General features: G+C 33.7%; 1 pseudogene; it reads right to left on the bottom strand.

The window, feature by feature from the left end:
* Window positions 1–2,865: 2,865 nt before the first annotated feature.
* Window positions 2,866–3,569, bottom strand: LOC131662635 (flavonoid 3'-monooxygenase-like; annotated as a pseudogene).
* Window positions 3,570–6,012: the final 2,443 nt, after the last annotated feature.

The raw sequence follows: 6,012 nt of genomic DNA, 5'->3' as shown, positions 1-6,012 counted from the left end.
ACATTCATAGATGATTTCAGTCGAAAACTATGGACTTACCTGATCAAGAAGAAAAGTGAAGTGATCGAAGTATTTGTCAAGTTCAAATCTATGGTCGAAAGACAAAGTGGTCGAAAGCTCAAGGTTTTGAGAACTGATGGTGGTGGAGAATATGTATTGAAAGATTTCGGCATGTTATGTGAGAAAGAAGGGATTATGCATGAGGTGGTGCCACCCTACACTCCACAGCAGAATGGAACTGCAGAAAGGAAGAATCGAACCATCATGAATATGGTGAGAAGTATGTTGAAAGGCAAGCATTTACCTAAAGAATTTTGGGGAGAAGCAGTGTCAACTGCAACATACATTCTAAATAGATGTCCGACGAAGAAGCTAGAAGGAATTACTCCATAAGAATGTTGGTCTGGTGTAAAGCCTAGCTTGAGTCATCTGAAGGTATTTGTATCTATAGCACATAGACATGTGCCAGATCAGTTAAGAAGAAAACTTGATGACAAGTCGAGTCAAATGATTCTTATAGGATATCATTCGACTGGAGGATACAAGTTGTTCGACCCAGTGAACAAGCAAGTAGTGATCAGCAGGGACGTGATCATAGATGAGCTTAAAGAATGAGATTGGACTGAAAATGTCAAGAAGGATTCAGTGAGAATTCTTTATGACGAACCAGCTACTGAAGTCGAAAGATAAGAAGTTCGACAAGAAGAAGTCAAAGGTGATGCAGGCCCAGGCAGACCTCAGAGAACAAGACACATGCCTGCAAGGTTGCAAGAATGTGTGATTACATCAGATGATGTAGTCAATGATGAAGGTGAGCTGGTACATTATGCTTTCTATGCAGATGTCGAACCTGTTAATGCAACTGAGGCATTGAAGAATTCGAAGTGGGTGAAAGCTATGGATGAAGAATTGAAGTCCATCGAAGACAACAATACTTGATCACTTGTCGAATTGCCTCATGGCAAGAAGGCAATTGATGTGAAGTGGGTATACAAGGTGAAGTGTAATCCCAAAGGTGAAGTGACTCGACACAAGGCAAGGCTTGTGGCGAAAGGATTTCTTTAGAAAGAAGGAATTGACTTCGATGAGGTCTTTGCACCTGTTGCCAGGATCGAAACGATCAGGTTGGTTGTTGGTCTGGCAAACATGAACAATTGGAACATGTGTCAGATGGACGTTAAATGTGCATTCCTGAATGGACCCTTGGACGAAGAAGTCTATGTTACACAACCAGTTTGGTTTGTGAAACACGGCGAAGAGAGAAAAGTGTACAGACTGCATAAAGCCCTATATGGGCTGAAGCAAGCTCCAAGAGCTTGGAATAAGAAGATCGACAGTTTCCTAAGGGAGAAAGAATTTGTGAAGTGCACAACTGAACATGGGGTATATGTAAAAAGAAGCAAGAGCGAATTGCTTATACTATGTCTCTATGTCGATGACTTGTTGATAACAGGTAGCTGCAAGAAAGAGATCGAAGGCTTTAAAGGTGATCTCAGCAAGGAATTCGAAATGTCGGATTTGGGCGAAATTTCATACTTCCTTGGCATCGAATTCTACAAGAGTAGTAGAGGCTTGATGATGCATCAAAGAAGATATGCAAGTGAAATTCTCAAGAGATTTGAGATGGAAGAATGCAATTCGACTTCGACACCTGCTGAAACAAGATTGCAACTGTCGAAGAACCCAGATGAAGAGGATGTCGACCCAACCCAATACAGAAGACTTATTGGGTCATTGAGATACCTTTGTCACACTAGGCTTGACTTAGCATACAGTGTAGGTATGATAAGTAGATTCATGCAGAAGCCAAAGGTATCGCACCTAGCAGCGGCGAAGAGGATACTGAGGTGTAGTGATGCTGAGGATCGAAAATCCACAGCAGGATATGTGTTTATGCTAGGTGGTGCACCAGTTGTTTGGAGTTCGAGAAAGGAACCAGTAGTGGCACTATCATCATGCGAAGCAGAGTACATAGCTGCTTCTCTTTGTGCATGTCAAGCAACGTGGATGGTGAACTTGGTCGAAGAAATAACAGGTAAAGATCATGGAGCAATTACCATGAAGATCGATAGCATGTCAGCTATCAATCTGGCGAAGAACCCGATAGCACATGGTCGAAGCAAGCACATTGAAATGAGGTTCCACTATCTTCGAGAGCAGGTAGCTAAAGGGAAGATGAATTTGGAACACTGCAGAACTGAGAATCAGATTGCAGATATCATGACAAAGGGAGTGCTGGTTGAAATATTCAGAAGACTAAGAGCTATGATGAATGTAGATAGCTTAGACACAATGAATTAGGTGGTGTGTTAATTTGTAATTCATTGTGTCGAAGCTGTTACTCGAACACAAGGTGTGTCGAAGTGTGTAACAGTTTGTTACACATAAGTTTGTTTTTAAATCTAGATATATTTGATTTAGATTTAAAATAGATTAGATTTGATTTAGCTCCAAAATAGGTATTTTGGGCTTTTATAGTTTTGGGCTTTGGCTTAGGGAGAAAGCTAACCTAAATCTATAAATAGGGAGTAACCCTCATTAGTTTGTAATCAAGTCAATAACTTGTATTCACAGAAGTTGCAGTTGCAAGTGAATAACATAATTTCAACAGATTGTGGGCAGAGAGAAACTCTGCAGAAAATACTTTCTCCCTCTCTTTTAATATTTCCGCAAACCCTAATCCTATTTTTCTTCATTGTCATCTTTAACGATAAGGAATTACTCAAAGGTTTGAGAGTCTAATTCCAACAAGTTTGAAATACAAATGCATAAACAAACTAAAATTACATCTTTAACCTTTTTGGGATCCTCTCACACCAACATACTAAAAAAATACCATTTATTCACTACTATGATTAAGCATAAGATAAAGAAACCTAAGGTGCATCACAAAAAGAAAATTTCTCAAATATAAATGTTACGAATCAGAAACCTGACGAGTACACGTGTGGCGAGAGCCTGGGTTTAGGGTGAACTGATAATGGCTCAGCTCGTTGAAGAGTAAGTCCAAAACCCTCGTCCATGTTCATTTTTTCAGGTTTGAGTCCATTTTCAAGTTCCCAGTTAAACGAATGGGCCAACGTAGCAGTTAAAAGTTGAACCATACGAAGTCCAAGACTCATCCCAACACAAATCCTACGTCCAGCACCAAAAGGTATAACTTCAAAATCATTTCCCTTAATATCAACATCACACTTGTCACCACCTGGTAAAAATCTTTCAGGGTTGAATACTAATGGGTCAGTCCATTGCTTTGGGTCACGGGCTATGGCCCATACGTTAATCAAAACAGTTGCATCTTTCGGAATGTGGTATCCAAAAATCTCACAACTTTCTGAAGCAATTCTTGGAAGGGAAAGAGGTGTTGATGGATGCAAACGAAATGTTTCTTTTATGACTGCATGTAGGTAAGGTAGGTTTGGTATGTCCTCTTCTTTTACGTTCCTGTCTCGACCCACAACAGTGTCTAACTCTTGTTGGACTTGGGCTAAGATTTTTGGGTTTTTGATGAGTTCTGCAATGGCCCATTCTGTGGCACTTCATGATGTGTCTGTTCCAGCGACAAACATGTTCTACACAAAAAAATCAAACAATCTGTAAGAATATGTTCTGTACAAAAAAAATTCAATGTCAATGTAAATTATAATTTATCTATTCGTAAGTATAACTCGATTGATAGTTGAAACAATCAGAGCCGGCCCAATATATACTGAGGCCTAAGGCGGATTTTAAATAGAATTTAATATAAAATATTTAAATTTAGTTTTTAATTTTTTAAAACTTAAAATTATTTATTAAATTATTTTAATTGATTTTATTTAATATGTTCTTTTTCAATAAATACTAAAAGAAATTCATTCAATATTTATTTATACAAATAATTTATATATATATATATATATATATATATATATATATATATATATATATATATATATATATATATATATATATATATATATATATATATATATATATATATATATATATATATATATATATATATATATATATATATATATATATACACTAGGGAAATCAGAAATGTTAGAAAAAGATTATAAGTTAGATTAAAGGTTATCATAAAGAAAAATAGTGTGTAAACCATAAGGGAATGGAAAAGTTGTTGTTGGGCAAGATTCGTTCGAGGGTATTAGTAAAGTTGCAAATATACCGAAGGACAATAGTGAAGGTGGAAGGTGTGACAAAGGGAAGGGTAAGCATGTGAGATCTTCTTTTGCAGGTGTTGATGAAAGCGTTGATATGCAGTCATACATAACTATTTCGTCGGATAGTGATAGGTAAAAGTATTGTAAAGTAATAGTGAATAGGTCTGAGTTATTTATTTTGAGTTTATTTTGATCGGTAATTTAATATTTCCGTTAATATTAAAGATTTTGATCAGTAACTTCATGTTCCCGTTAATATTCAATATTTTGATTAGTAACTTCATGTTTCCGTTAATATTCAATATTTTAATCAATAACTTCAAGTTCCCGTTAATATTCAATATTTTAATTAGTAACTTCATGTTCCCGTTAATATTCAATATTTTAATTAGTAACTTCATGTTCCCGTTAATATTCAGTAGTTTGAGCAATAATTTCATGTTCCCGTTAATATTCAATAGTTTTATCATTAACTTTATGTGAAACAATTGCATTGTACCGCTGTGTTACGCGCAATTTTAAAAAATATTGCATAGATATTAGTAACATAAATAATTAAAAAATAACACATTTTCCCCTGTTCAGATTCATACAATATTTTAAATATATTTACTTTTATTTTCTTTAATTGTAACAAAATAAAATAACTTCGCACGAATTTTGGTATGGTTACCCGTACGTTTGCATGGATACCCATTGTTTTTGTGCATTTGGGTTGAAGGAAATTAGAGGTGTTAGTAAAAGATCCAAAGTTAGGACATAGGTTAATATAATGAAAAGGATGTGTAAAAAGCATAAATTATTTTTGAATAGTGTGAGCCTAAGTTTTAGTCAAAGTATCTTACGAAATGGTAGAATGTAATATTTTGGGCCTAAGTTGGTAACCTACTATTTTAATCTTAGTTAATATATTGAGATTAATAGGGTTAAAAAAATAATAATTATTAATGTTTAATTATATAGGATGATGGTATAATGTGTAACCACGAAATATATGTTACATCCCATATAGTAAGCCAATGAATATGTCAATTTATTATTAACTCACATCACATGCACTCTCATTCATATCATATATTAAATATTTATAAAATTTAATATATTTAATATTATAATTTAATATTACAAAATTTAATTATCCTTTTACTATTCATTTAATATTATAATTTTAAATATTTTTAATTACATAAATCATTTGATATAATGGTATTAAATATATAATACATAAATAAAAATTAAAAAATTTAAACCAAAATCAATGGACATAATCTGCATAGGTCATATTTTAAGAAGAAAAAATAAATAAATTACATTCAATACTAAATATGTAATATAGGAAATAAACAACACAAAAAATCTATAAAGTGAATGGATAGTACTATTACTGAGAACTATTATAGAACAAAGTCAAATTAAATAGAAAAAGCAACTGAACTATTCCAGTATAACACATGACCATTTTTACACATTGTAATTTATAACCAAGCTTCATAGTTAAGGCATATCAAAATGTTAGATACATGAAAACATCATAAACATTAAGGCATATGACATGGATATTCTTAAGTACAGAGCTAGGATCAATTGTCAAATGCAAGAACTTCATAATTATCTGTGACAGATATGCATAATAGTAGTTGAGAATTCAAACATGAAATTGTGTGTAGATACTAAAAGAATATGTGATTATAGGTAAGGGCGGAAACTCTAATGAAATGGAAATCAAAAACAAAAATCTGTTTACAATTTTTATCTTTGAATTGGTCTATTGAAAATTGCAAGAAGCCCACACACATTGCAGGGACTGATTCTGCTGTAGGCTAGAAAGCATAACCACATGTGG

The sequence above is a fragment of the Vicia villosa genome, linkage group LG3 (genome assembly GCF_029867415.1).
Source record: "Vicia villosa cultivar HV-30 ecotype Madison, WI linkage group LG3, Vvil1.0, whole genome shotgun sequence".
Taxonomy (NCBI): Eukaryota; Viridiplantae; Streptophyta; class Magnoliopsida; order Fabales; family Fabaceae; genus Vicia; species Vicia villosa.
Note: the sequence above shows the minus strand (reverse complement) of the source record. Positions and strands in the feature narration are given on the sequence as shown.